This window comes from Lactuca sativa, chromosome 6 (assembly GCF_002870075.4).
Source record: "Lactuca sativa cultivar Salinas chromosome 6, Lsat_Salinas_v11, whole genome shotgun sequence".
Lineage (NCBI taxonomy): Eukaryota > Viridiplantae > Streptophyta > Magnoliopsida > Asterales > Asteraceae > Lactuca > Lactuca sativa.
Genome location: NC_056628.2, coordinates 122,441,241 through 122,456,796, shown reverse-complemented (window position 1 = coordinate 122,456,796; position 15,556 = coordinate 122,441,241).

Here is a 15,556-nt window from a genome sequence, read left to right as displayed (position 1 = left end):
ATCACTAAATGTATATAAAGGGTAAATTAATGTAGTACTATAGTGTTGTATTATAGCAACTACTGTTGTACTAACTACCTTAAACCGGATTTATATTAAGGTATCATGTGATTAATTGTACCATACTATCGACTGGATAAAGAACGACAAATGTAGGTCGTAAAAAGAAATGACGTTTCGCACCCGCAGACCTGCAGGTTCTACTGTAGCTAGCAGCAAGGTGCAGGCTAGTCAATCCAGTATAGATCTATACACAAACTCACGCTCTCCCTTCAAGAGACTCTGGCTACACCACGGGCCATGACATTGAAGTCATGCTCCAATTCAGATCATAATGGTTATTTATTCATGTATGTGTAATGTAATGTTACTCGTTCTAGTATCGTTGTATATGTTGTCTTCCTAGTATAGTTGTATATGTTCTCCTTCTAGTATAGTTGTATATGTTCTCTTTCTAGTATAGTTGTATATGTTCTCTTTCTAGTATAGTTGTATATGTTCTCATAGTAACAAGTATTCACTCATGAATGAACTGACTCATTGATCTAGCATTAGTATAAGTATGATCCTGTGTTACCCCAATGGTAACTTTCTAATGATGTAACTAGTACGCATGAATATGGAAGAACTTTTATGACTATATATGTACACATGATTTATGATTAATATTGAAACAACCTTCGGACGACTACCCGATAATCCACCAGACCACATCCAAATCGACGAAAAGAAAATAGGGCGGACGACCTTCCTAAGCCTTTTAAACATTACTTATATAACTATACATATACAGGCATGAAATTTATAATAAGTAAAACAAAGATTAACTAAAAGCATTTGATAAGTAAAAGAGTTTGTAAAGCAGTTTGAAGTAAAACAGTTTGATAAATAGTTTGGATAGTAATAAAATCAGTGGTTTTGTAGTTATTAATCACATCTGATTGATGTAATAACTATAAGTATTCAACTTGTATCCCCCCCTATTAAAGCATTTAAAACATTTAAAAGTATTTCAAAGGTTAGTTAAAGGGGTATGAACTCACTTATGGTGAGTGGATTGGGTTGAAGTGTCGGTTATGGTGCTAGGTGACAAATGAAGACTTGTACACACGCACGAGCCTAGCTATCATATAATGAAAATATATATAATTCATTATCCAATTTATAACTATTAAATTAAGTTGGGACACCCTAGAACAAGAAAACACTTTTTTTCAAGTGTTAAAGATCACAAGGATTGCATCCGAATGTTGGTAGGGCAAAACTAGTGTGTTTGGAGTCCAAGGGTAAACTCCCTTGGAGTTTATGGTTTTGATGGATAAGAACGAGGGAGCTTACGGCAGTAAACTCTAGAGTTTACAGTCGTAAGCTCTAGTCTTAAGGTCCAAGTGTTGTTTTGTGGTTTAGCAAGCCATTGAAGCATTTCTACTAAGTGGTTTGGCCTTTGGAAGGGACTAGGGAAACAAAACACCTCCTTTGAGGAGTTTACGGCCTAAGGGCATATTCCTTTGGGTTTAAAAAAACCGTAAACCCATATGGAGGAGTGTATAGCCATGTTTTCAAGTCCCTAACACAATTAGGTAAGTGTATGTGTTAGTTTCTAAACCTAAGGAAGGAAAATAATCCATTTGGACACACTTTAGGGTGTTTACGGTTTTGGGAGATCCCTAAACCGTAAACACCTATAAATGTTGGATATTGGTGTTTTTCAAGGCTTAGATACATCAAACTAAGGTTTAAACAATTCATGGAAGGCTTAAACATCAAACTAGGGCTTAGATTAGGCCTTAGGAACACTTTGGTGTACTTTATGGTGTTTATGGCCCAAGCATCTCCTTGGACCGTGAACACCTCTTGCCTAGTGTTCTTGACATATTTTCTTGTTGTTTAATTGTAATACTAGCTTTGAATCACTCAAGGATGGAAGTACTTACTATTAGAAGGCTTGATTTGAGCTAAAAGGCCAAGAACACTTAGTGTGTGTTCTTGGTGTTCTTGGTGTTTTGGAAAATCTAAATAAAAACCGGAAATGAATGGATGAATAGATGCACAAACACTAGATTAAGTGTTTTACTAACTTGAAATGGTTAGAACACTTACAAGATTGAAGATTTGGAATTAAATCTTGGATGATACTTGAGAGAAAAATTGGAGTTTACTCTTTTGACTTTTTAGGGAGTAAACACAAATGACTAGTTACTTGTGGAGTAAACTCATACATAGGTATGAGTTTACGGTTTTTGGGTGATTTTTCAACCCAAAATATAAAAGTTTTGTCGGTTGTTTCTATTATGCGAAGCGTTTGGGGTTTATGAAAGTCAAAACCCGAGACGGCACTTTCTTTCACCCGTTCGTTTAAAAAAAATATTAAAATAATCAAACGAACTTTATATTTCTTAAAAATAAGAAATAATTACATTAACTTATGATACGAAGTGGTGGACTTTTAGCGTTTGACCAAATGAAAATTTTGGGTTGTCACAAGGTTGATTGATCATGAAACTCCTTCCACTCCATCAACAACAACAACTGCCACTGCACCGCCCAAGAAATCCGACAACAAGAGGAAGCGGTGGGACAAAAAAAAGGGACAAGAAAGCTCAATCCTCTTCCAAAAACCAACAGATGGTAGCTGTCCATGCTGCCACCACTCCTGTTACCCCTGTACCAACAAAAACCTATGTTGGAAACCTGGCCAAGTGCCCAAAGTGACTTTTTGATCATAACGGCCCCTGCCATGAAATGCACTGCACTAATTGCGACCGGAAGGGCCATACCGCCCTGTTTTGCAGATCTCAACCCTAACCCATTTCTCATGTCTCCGGTTCAGGAGTCAGCCAGGCCTGTTATGGCTGTGGCAAAGTGGGGAATTTTAAGAAAAACTGCACAAAAGTTGGAAATGCGGGAGGAACGCGGAAACTACTTGCTATTGGCCACAATGAAGCAGTAGCAGACCCCCCGGTAGTCACGGGTACGTTCCTTCTCAACAACTCTTGTGTTTGCATCTTATTCGATAGTGGAGCAGAAAGAAGCTTCATATACCAAAACTTTAAACACTTACTTAAGCCGTCCCCACAACAACTAAAAGAAACATTCGTCGTAGAAATGGCTAACGGAAAGACAGAGAGTTCTAACAAGATCTACCTAGGCTGTACCCTCACACCTGATGATCATTCGTTCCCAATCGACCTCATACCAGTATTGATCAAGAGCTTCGATGTCATTGTAGGGATGGACTAGTTGAGTCTCCATCGTGCTGATATCCTGTGTTTCGACAAAGAAATCCATCTAAAACTACCGAATAACGAAACCCTGTTAATCTTCGGGGACAAACCCAGTACGAGCCTTCACATCATCTAGAGTATTCATGCCCAGAAGTACTTGCGCAAGGAATATCACGCATTCCTTGCACACATTGTCGACACGATCCAGAGAACGAAAGATCTAAAAGACTTCCCCATCGTATGCGACTTCCCCGACGTCTTTCCAGAGGAGCTACCAGGTTTACCTCCCAAACGTCAGGTTGAGTTCAGAATCGATCTAAATCCAGGAGCTACCCCCGTAGCCAAATCGCCCTATCGTCTAGCGCCTGCTGAGATGCAAGAAATGTCTAGTCAACTTAACGAACTGCTCAGCAAGGGCTTTATAAGATCGAGCTTCTCACCCTGGGGAGCACCGGTCTTGTTCATGAAGAAGAAGGACGAATCGTTCCATATGTGCATCGATTATAGGTAGCGCAACAAACTCACGGTCAAGAATCATTACCCTCTTCCCCGTATAGACGATTTATTTAACTAACTACAAGGGGCAAGTTAATTCTCCAAGATTGATCTAAGGTCCGGGTATCATCAATTACGAGTGCTTGAGGAGGATGTCTCGAAAACAACTTTCCAAACTCGTTACGGACGCTATGAGTTCGTAGTGATGCCCTTCGGACTAACCAACACACCCGCAGTATTCATGGACTTAATGAATAGGGTGTGTTGTCCTTACTTAGATCAGTTCGTCATCGTCTTCATTGATGACATACTTGTGTACTCTCGGAGTAAGGAAGAGCATAGCTATCATCTACGACGAGTCCTAGAACCCCTACGATCAGAGAAGTAATACGCGAAGTTCTCAAAGTGCGAATTCTGGATCCGAAGAGTCGAATTCTTAGAACACATGGTTAGCAAGGAAGGAATCCACGTGGACCCATCCAAGATTAAAGCTATTGAGAACTGGTCAGCACCGAAGACGCCTACAGAAATTCGTCAATTTCTAGGCCTCGCTGGCTACTACCGCAGATTCATTCAGAACTTCTCTAGGATCGCGAAACCCCTCACCACATTGACCCAGAAGAGCATGACCTTCGACTGGGGAGATAAACAGGAAAAGGCATTCCAGACCTTGAAACGAGCCTTATGCACCGCACCAATATTGTCCTTCCCCGAAGGGAAAGAATATTTTGTGATGTACTGCAATGCGTCCAATCAGGGGCTCGGTTGTGTCCTGATGCAATGAGGTAAGGTCATTGCCTATCCTTCGAGATAGCTGAACACACATAAGATTAACTACACCATGCACAGCCTCGAGTTAGGAGCCGTTGTATTTGCTCTAAAGATCTGGAGACATTACCTGTATGGTACGAAGAGCACAATATACACTGACCCCAAAATCCTCCAACACATACTGAACAAGAAAGAGCTCAATATGAGACAACGACAGTGGGTCGAGCTACTCAATGATTACGACTGCGAGATTCGTTATCACCCAAGAAAAGCCAATGTAGTAGCAGACGCCCTAAGTCAAAAAGAATAATCTGGTCGAAGAGTCAAGTCATTAACAATGACTATCCATTTGCATCTATCCGCACAGATTAAGGAGGCTCAGCTCGAAGCTTTGAAGCCTGAGAATGTGGCGGGAGAATCCCTATGAGGAATGGATAAGAACTTGGAGGTCAAGGGTGACGGAGCCTTATATTTCATGGTGATTTCAGAGACTTGATCATGAAGGAAGCACACAACACTCGATATTCCGTTCAACCAGGTTCTGATAAGATGTATTTGGATCTTAAAAAGTCATACGGCTGGCCTAACATGAAAGCAGAGATTGCTACCTTCGTGAGTAAATGTCTTACTTCCGCGAAGGTCAAGGTCGAATACCAAAAGCCATCAAGGTTATTATAGCAACCGCAGATACCTGAATGGAAGTGGGAGCGAATCACTATGGATTTCATAACTAAGCTACCCAAGACAACAGGTGGGCTTGATACCATATGGGTCATTGTCGACAGATTGACCAAGTCCGCGCACTACCTACCCATCAAATAGACAGATAAGATGGAGAAACTCACAAGAACATACATTAAGGAAATCGTACGACTGCATGGTGTCCCTATATCTATAATCTCCGATAGAGATAGTAGGTTCGCTTTGAGGTTTTGGAAATCGCTACAAAGCGCCGTAGGGACGAGGTTGGACATGAGTACAGCCTACCATCTACAGACCGACAGGCAAAGTGAGAGGAATATCCAAACCTTGGAGGATATGCTACAAGCCTATGTGATCGACTTTGGTAAGGCATGGGATACCCATTTACCCCTTGTCGAGTTTTCCTACAATAACATTTATCACACGAGCATGAAGGCAGCTCCGTTCGAAGCCCTCTACGGCCGAAAGTGAAAATCCCCTCTTTGCTGGGCTGAGGTGGGTGACACACAATTAGCTAAAGGACGAGTTCCTAACAGCGCTCTCACGGGTCCGGAAATCATTCGAGAAACGACCGAGAAGATTGTATAGATCCGCAAATGATTAAAAGCCACTAGAGATCGACAGAAAAGCTACGCAGACAAACGAAGTAAGCCTTTGGAACTCTAGGTGGGAGACCGAGTCCTTTGGAAAGTCTCACCCTGGAAAGGCACGATGCGCTTTGGAAAGCGTGGAAAGCTGAACCTAAGGTACATAGGGCCTTTCGAGATTCTTGCCAGCGAGGACCGGAGTTGACTTTGGAGCACGCGGATCAAATGAAACTTAAATATCCTCATCTCTTCGCTTAGTTGTGTTGTAATAAATTTGTTGCTTGAATTCTAAATTTCGGGACGAAATTTCCTCTAACGGGGGGATGATGTGACAATCCGAAATTTATTTCGTCGCTATAACCCATTTCCGTTAATAGAATATTTTTATTTTCATTATTATTATTAAGATTTTCGTTAACATTTGGGTTAGACAAACCAATTAATGTTTTATTTTATTTTAGTGTCGATATAAAATAAATAAAAACACGTGTAATATCCTCAAAAGTATTTGAGAAAAATTTTAGTTTACGACTAAGCCGGATCACGCCCATTTAATCGAGTAAAATTTTAAATTCCATTTAACGTCAATATGGGGTGGATCCCCACCTGGCCGCCAACTGATACCCTATATAAGGCTTGAGTGGCCTTCGTTTGAGGCTTTCCCCACTCCTAAAGCTTTTTCTCTCTACACTATCTCTCTAGAAGTTGGGTTTGGTCAAGAATCACCTCATTCAAGCTCCAAAATCGTAAGTAAGCCTCCCTAGCTTGTTGTTTAGCATTGTATTCATACAAACCCATGATTTAATCACCCAAACACCTTAAAAACTCGAGTATACGGTTGGGGAACACCTCCCAAAACCGTAAACTCCCATAAGGGGATTTTGACGCCCCAAAATCCCTCCAATACCCTTCTAATGCTCATCTGACTTAGAAACCTACATGCATGAAGTTAGAAACCCAAAATCGTGCCTTTAGTAGTGTAAACATGAGTTTACAATCCATGAACATTCATGAACCGTAAACACCATAAAGGGTGGTTTGGTGTCCCTAACTCCTTCCTTAGCATGTTTAATGGAGTAGAAACTTGTATGATTGAGCTTAGGACCAAGAAACACGAACGAAATAGTGTTCCAATGGGTTTATGGCTGTAAACCCTAGTGTTTATGACCGTAAACTCCCAAGGAGTGGTCCAAGAACCGCAAACTCCAAGGGAGTGCCCCTTTTTAACCCTAACCACTTCCCAAGACATGGATTTAACCCTAGAACCCTTGTTAGTGATGCAAGAGACCTTAAAGCACACAAATACACTCCTCCCTTGAGTTTACGGCTGTAAACTCCTGGGGGAATTGGTCCCTCAATCGTAAACTCACCTAGGGTGACTATTTGAGGAGTAAACTCCATAGTGAGGCCTTACACTCCTTCCTTGCAACCTAATAGCCTCCTAACACTTGACCAAATCTTTTTTCTTCGCATTAGGATGTTTATACTTGTTTAATTAGTCTTTAGTCACTAATTACATGTAAATATATGTCTTAATATGTTTCTAGGGTCATAGAGTGTGTTCAAGTGTTCACTTGACACCTAGCATCCTACTTGACATTCCATCCACTCCACTCGCTGCAGGTGAGTTCATACCCCTTAATTTACCTTTCAATTGTTTTTAAATGCTTTTATGGGGGGAATACAAGTCGAATCCAACAATTTATAGTATCAATCACATGTGATTTGTAGCTTACAATCAGAAAGGGATTTCTATACTTTTAACTGTTTGCCTTCAAAAGTTGTTTTCAATGTTATTCAATCTCATTTTTTTGTAAATTTGTTATAAAAACTATTTTCAAACTCGTTTAAACATTTTATTTTTCTAAAATATATCCACACCAATATATTTACATAAGTAAGACTTGAAGGACTTAAGACTAATAGCTCGCCTTATTACCTGTTCTTGTTTGATTGGGGTCTTGGGGATATTGTTATCTGTCTGATTGTCATTGAATTCTTAGTTATATATTGTATGTATTTGTGTTGGATATGAATACATTCGTTTACTCCAATATTTATGAGTATCCAAGAACGACTTCAACATGTCAGTTAACTATAATAAGTATAGTTAAGGTTTACCACTCCTCGCTACCATTACTATTATACTGACTACCGTTAGTGCTATTATGAGTCGCTACATGTTAAGTACTATACAAGAAGAATACTATATGCTATAACAGAAGAATAATAGATACATTATACCGAGAAGCACAATATACACTAATACAAGAGAACATACTAATACAGAATGTGATGCAATATTTCTACATACGACACTTTACTACGCCTCCACCATGTAACCTTAGCCTCCTAGAGGGAGAGCGGACTCTATGTGTATAGATCTATACAGGGCAGACATTTACACATCCCAACTGCTAGCTACCGTCCGAGCCGACTAGGCCCAGGGATGATGACATGCTAGCACACTACCTATGACCTAGAGGGTCATGATACATTCAATCGTCTATCCGCATGGTTATATACGTATTCACATTCGGAACCCTAAACTAACAAATTACAAATTGTAGGTAAAGTAGACTCCCTTATGTGTATTAAATACATATCGCTATCTAGAGTCTGTGGTTAATTACCATCCAATCGACAGTAACACTGCTAGAATAATACATTATCTTCCCATTTACTTTGTTCAAATGAAGTCCAAATTATATTTTTATAATTATGAGTCTAATTGGGAAAACTTTTACACACTCAAAGGATCAAACTTACAAGTAACCAAGTCTTGGCAGCAGACTACCTTTATTAGAAAATATAGGATTTTCTAGAGATTCACACTATTTTCAAACTTAATAACAACTTTCATGTTATACGATTGTAAACATTTTTATACGAGCAATGACACTAAATTCTTATGAACTCACCAGCTTTATGCTGATACTCGTTTTCAAAATAACTAGTGTTCTCAGGTCGGCAATAGACATGTACAGATGCAATTTTTGAGAAGACGGAGTGCATACAAGACTCCTCTTTATTTTTGGATTATATTTTTTGGTGTCTAACAAACTGTACGGAACAAGCTTGTATTACAATTATTATATAAATGCAATGGATGGTTTTGCTTATTTTTACTATTATGCATTGTCATGATATTGTACATGACGTTCTCCGCCCCAGAAAGTATTCTGCCATTCTAGGTTTTGGGGTGTGACATGATGAAGTTTGATCGATAACCTGTTTAAGATCAGACTTGTAATTTATCGTTAGAGTGAGATCGACAATTAATGAGATATGCCAATGTGGAATGACGGCTCAATTAATATCAATCAATGCGGAAAAACCCTAACAATTTCTTCAACAGAAGAGATGTGTATGAATTACACAACCTCCTACTCTGATACCAATTGATGAGAATAAATCTCTGATCGTTTAGATCTTTCACAGGTATATTGATAAAGAACAAAAAATTCAATCACAACACGATTATGAACACAGTATGGAATCAATGTAAAGCTTATGATTCAAATATAGTCATGCCTCAATAGAGCTCGATGAAGAACTTCCACAGTAGAGGCGAGCTAGGGTTTACAATACTTTGATAAGGGAAAATAATAAAAGCGTTACCTACTAAGGATGCATGCATGCACCTTAAATACTAAAACCCTAGAGTAAAATAATGCACGTTTAGATAGGCCCAAACCGGCTACAAAATTGGACCAAGGACCGAGCCCATGACGCAACACTATAAGCCCAACAAAAATAGTTAAAAGATTCATTACGGGGTATGAACTCACCTGATGTGGGTGATTCAAACGGGTATGCGTGTAAGGATGAGAAGTTCCACCAATGAAGTCTCGTGGCACAATAGGTCCTAAATGACATATAATGACACATATTGGCATGAATATACTGTTTATAAACAACTATATGAAAGGTAACACCTTCCAGGACTAGGAAACACTTTGACCAAGTGTTGGAATCACATGAGATTCAACAAAGGAAGGTAGAATGTCACTCAAATGATTTTACTACCATGGGTTTACGTCCCAAGGGAGTTTACGGCCGTAAACTCGTGGTAACTCATCTATATTTGCAAGTTTGAAGGCTAGGGAAGCTTTAGGGACTTTTGTTCTACACTAGTATGAGAAAGACCACCTTCATTGAGGCTTTTTAGGAGTTTACTGCCCAAAGGAGTTTACAGCCATAAAATCATGACCATTTATGGATTTGAATGAAGTTTAAGGTCTTACAATCATCAAGGAAGGGTTCTAGTTCAATAGCTTTGCATTTTTTAAGGTTTAGGGCTCAAACATGCCCTAACATGGAGTTTACGGCCAAGGATGATCTTGGGCCGTAAAATCCTGATGATCTTGGGAAAATGTGTGCTTCCAAGTCTCTAAGCATGAGTCCTGACTGGATATGAAGTATAGGGAAGAGTACTTACGATCTAGAAGCTTGAAATGGTTGATATTGACCAAGAACACTAGTGTATGTTCTTGGTGTAACTTGAAGATCTAAACAAACATGATTTCCAAGGACAAAATCAATGTATGTAGCTAGTTAATAAGATGTATCAACTAATCAAGGGATAGAACACTTACACTTTTGAAGATCTAAGGTGAAAGTTGGATGATAGTTGAGAGAGAATGAAGAAAATTGGCAAAGGAATGAGATAAATGACTAAAAATGACCAAAAGCCTTATATATGCTCTTGAGTTTACGGCCACATGAGTTTACGACCGTAAACTCATGGTCTTATGACCGTGAACTCAATTAGATGAGGTTAGGGTTCAATTTGCTACATTCAGGCTCCAGCAAGTACTTTCTAACACTTATTCCTTAAGTGTATTAGGCTCAAAACTCCTTAGAATGACTTTTATCGAGCTAGAACTCAGTACTAATGAGTCTGACACTCAATTGAGTTGATTAACAGGGTCTTTAAAGCAAAAAAAAAATCGGGTTGTCACGTCATCCCCCCGTTAGAGGAAATTTCATCCCGAAATTAGCTTTCTTACAATACTATTGGGGTTGCGCTCCTCTGATTGGCAGAATACCCACTCGTAGACCTGACAACTTTGCTCTTCTGTTCATTATAGGATTCATACTCTGTTCATCTATCATTACCTCGTGCATACAAGTCGTATATGATTAGGGTTAGTAAGACGGTCGGATGTGCTATGCTACCCCAGGTCCACAACCAAACAAGGAACAGGAGACAGGGCGGAAATACACATACTAAATCTGTGTAATCACAATCATATACCACCCTCACGTATACACTGAATATTGATAGGTGGGCTGTATTCGTCCTTAGCCTCGGTGCTCGAACTTGGTCTGATGGACGAGCGGTATTTCATGACGGTATGCGGGCAACTGATGATAAGGCTTCGGAGGACAAAGTACTCTTCGCACAAGTACTTTGGGGTTTAGAATACGAGAGATAAAATTGGGGTTTAGGTCGGACTGTCGATTCGAAAGATGAAGGTTCCGAAAATTTGACGATCGAGACGATAGAAAACATATGAACTTAATATGGTGAGGACCATGCCAACTAGTGACGAACGATAGTAACGGACTCTCTACTAAACAAAGTTTTGACCAATCTGAAAGAAACGTCTGTTATACGATGATGTATCCCTGGTGTGTTCGACAATGTACTCCTAGCGTGTTCGACAATGTAGTCTTTGTAAATGTTCTAGTGTTTTCTGTTCTTCTGTTGATGTTAACACTCCAATGTATCATACCGCTATGTGCGCATACATACAAATAAAAGTGTTTTGATAACCGGTGATGATACTTAATATCATGATCCTCCTTGGTACCACTACGATCGCCTGTCATATGCAAGTTACGAATACTTAAGTTGAATAAGACAGTTGACTGCGTAACTCTACCTCAAATCCACAACCAGACAAGTGATAGGAGTTAAGGCGAAATCACTCACTCTAAGTCTGCATTATCACAGTTATGCACAACCCTGACGTATATGCTAAGCCATCGTAGCTTCTCTAAACGGATCTGTTAGTTCTCTCGAATACCATGATCTATTTCAATATGTGAGTTATTCTAATTACTTTTAAGGGTTTTCCCCAAGTTTAAATCTTATATAAATATAAATTAATTTTTAAAGTAATTACTAGATCGAAGACGTACCGCTGCTCGTTGACGACTCTAGGTTGATTCTCTTGCGGTGATCATTAGGATCCGTCCGTCCGCGCTTGAGTTATTTGTTATCGGGCAGTCCATCTGATAGTGTCCAATCTGACCACAGCCATAGCAGGCTTGGTTTTCTTCAACTCCGGGGACTTGGGAGATCGGTTAAGCCAGTGCCATGCAAAAACGGACTGTGTCCCTTTCTGTGGCAGTTCAGACACTGCATTTCTCGGCATACTCCGGTGTGGTGATAGTTGCACTTTCCACACTTCGGAAGGGTTCCAGCATACCTACTGGCAAGTGCTGGAGAAGCAGGCGTTGTAGCGGCTTACATAGTACTTGCTTGTTTCTCTTGCGGGGTTTCTAGGATTGTTCGCTTCTTCTTCTTCTTGTTCCCCGTCTTCTGATTATAGTCCTTTCCCTTTGATGGTTAGGGAACGAGGGATTCTACACCATGGTGGACCCCATGGTCAATGAGTAGATAGGCCAGGCGTTTGGCACTACCAAACGTGTTTGGGTTAGAAGACATCACATCTCCTTGGATCGGGGCAACAAGACCCTAGATGTATCTTTTTATCTTCTTGCTCTCCGGGGTAACCATCCTAGGGAAAAGTGCTCCCAGGTCGCAAAACCTATCAGTGTAGGTCACTATGTCTGAGCCGACCATCTTGAGCTCCCATAGCTCTTGTTCCAGCTTTTGCACTTCTCCTCTTGGGCAGTACTCTTCCAGCATCAACTCTTTTAGGTTTTCCCAACCTATTGAGCTAGCCACTGACAGGGTCAGTGACTTAACATGGTTGTTCCACCATGTCAGGGCTCTGTTGGAGAAGGTGCAGGCAGCAAACTTCACTTTGCTCCCTTCTGGGCACAAACAGATTTCGAAGACCGAATCTATTTTCACCAACCATCGCATCAGGGCGATGACTCCACCATTTCCATTAAAGGAAAGCGGTTTGCAGTTGATGAAATCCTTGTAGGAGCGCTCTCTCGGGTTGTCACAACTTGCATGTTGTGGATGTTGAAGTCCCATGACCTAAACCTAAGTTAAAATCAAGGAAATGCACTATTCTACATGTTTTGGTGCAAAAACACCACATGCATCCAAATTTTTCTTTCAGAAATGAATTTTGAAGATTTCAAACTCATGAATGGTCTTCAAACCAACAAGCTGTGATGATCTTCAAGCCTCGATGCTAGATGATCAAAGTTTGTTGTTAAAATCTTTCAAATATCTTCATAAAGGATTTATTCTCAAATAAATACCAAAAACTATTTTCTAATCAAATCCAATTTTTGCTAGAATTCCACTAATAAAATAAGATGATCTGTAAAGTTTCAGAAAATAATTCATTTTTTCCGAATTACTGTAATTATTACAATAAAATAGGGCAATAAATCATATGAAATACTTTCTAAGGTCTATAGATCCAAGGTAAATTCGTGGGTGACCCCCATGGTAAATAACGACCTCTCCTTACGTTTCATCGATTTTGGTTACTGCTTAGTGTGGTTTTGAATTTTCTTTTTGTTTAGCCCCAGTAAATCATAAAACAACATTATAAATTGTGAATGGGCTATATAATAATTTTCGCAGCTCCTACCATATGTGTAAGACTCAGAAAAACATCTTCAAAATTTTTCATAATGCATTCCTATTTTTCCTTGATTTTTGTATTTATAATGGACTAAAAATAGGAAAAAGAAGTTCTACCAATCCTAAATTCATGAAAATTTACCAAAAGACCTTATAATATATTAGAACTCCAAATATAAATTTGGAAGATTTTTCTATTCAGTATGTTATTTGTCTTCTATTTTCTACGATTAAGTACACTTAAATGCACAAAATCGGATTCCATTAGATAAAAACCACCTTTGGTATTTTTCCAAGATTATTTACACTGTAAAAGAAGTTTACTCAACTTTTTGGTAATTTAATTTAACTTTTTAATAATTGTTACCCAATTAATGATTATTTAAGAGGATAAAACAAAGAAAAATAGCAAGACTAATTGAAAAATATCTTTTATACTTTTCACAGCTTCTCTATGTATAATAACAGTGTTACAAAATGTTTGTGCAATTTGGAAACTGTTTTCTATTTATTTCAATGTTTATTAGAATAAATGCACAAAAATCATAAAATCTGGTTAAACAGTTTTGAAATCATTTTTATATTTTTTTTCCAGCTTACGAATGTTTAATAAAAGTAATACAAAAATTTTGGGCAATTTTGGAAATTGTTTTTGTTGGGTAGCGTAGCTTTTTGATGTATTGTGTCCATTGGGCTCGGTTAATAGTCCAAGTTTTGTTACTCCGGTTTGGGCCTGTCCAACCGTGAGCTGATAGGGTTTACTATAAATTAATGTGCTTGCATGCATATTAGAAAAACGATCAAGAAGACAATAGTGATTACAATAGATCACAAATTATTACTTCATCGTCCTTGTAAACCCTAAATCCTCTACAGTAGAAGTTCTTTATCGAGCTCTGTTGAGGATTATTGATTAATCATTCGACACTCTTTGATCCATTATTGTGTTCTTGCTGTTTACTCGTTTATTATTTTACCTGTTTTAAAGATCTAATCGATCTTCAAGTTAGTTTTTAACTCGTCAATTGGTATCAGAGCAGGAGGTTGTGTAATACATACACTTCTTTTCTGTGAAAAAGGTTTCGATTAGGGTTATTCCGCATTTACTGATATTTATTGAGCCGTCATCCCATAATTGACGTAACTCGATATTTATTGTTTTGCCCTAATTTAATACATTACAAGTCTGATCTTTTAACAAGTTATTCGATCAAGCATGGACGAGTCGCAATCCAATCCAATTAATATTTCGAACAACATTGGATCAACAACGAAGATTCCCATCCTTTACACCCAGGATTATGAAGTCTGGGCACATCACTTTGAAGACTATGTTATAGGATCTGAGGACAATGGATACCTCATCTGGGAAGCAATTGTTTCTGGACCTTTCGCTCATTCAACAACTTCAAGGATTATTAAAACTCAAAAGGAGTATAATGATCTTTTGAAAGACGTTAAAGATATTGCTCAACACGAAAAAGATAAATTTCAGTGCAATATCAAAGCGTTGAGATTAATCACATTCGCTCTTCAATCCGATAATTTCAGGCTGGTGAGTTCATGCACGACTGCAAAAGAAATATGGGACAGGCTACGAGAATTGTATTCTACGGACGAAGATCTTGAACACTCCATTCAAACCTTACTCTTGTCTGAGTTTGGTGAATTCAAGCAGGGGGACGAAGAGACTATGACGCAAACGTTCGATCGCTTCAATCATCTTCTTAGCAAGATGATTAAACATGACATTGAAAGGAAGCTAATTGAGTAGAAGGTTACGTTTTTGAACGGTCTCAGATCTGAGTGGAGAGCAGTAGTGTCCACAGTTAAAGCGCATGAGCAATTCAAAACCTATTCTTTGGCGAAACGGGTGGGCATCCTGAAATCCCAAGAAAAGATCGTGTTACAGGAGAAAAATGTGGTTTCAAGCCTGGGTTCGTTGGCCCTCCTGTCCAAAAGCAAAGCAGTGATGGAAGAAGAAGACCTCAACTTGGAGGACTATGACCTCACTTCGGAAGACTATGCTATGC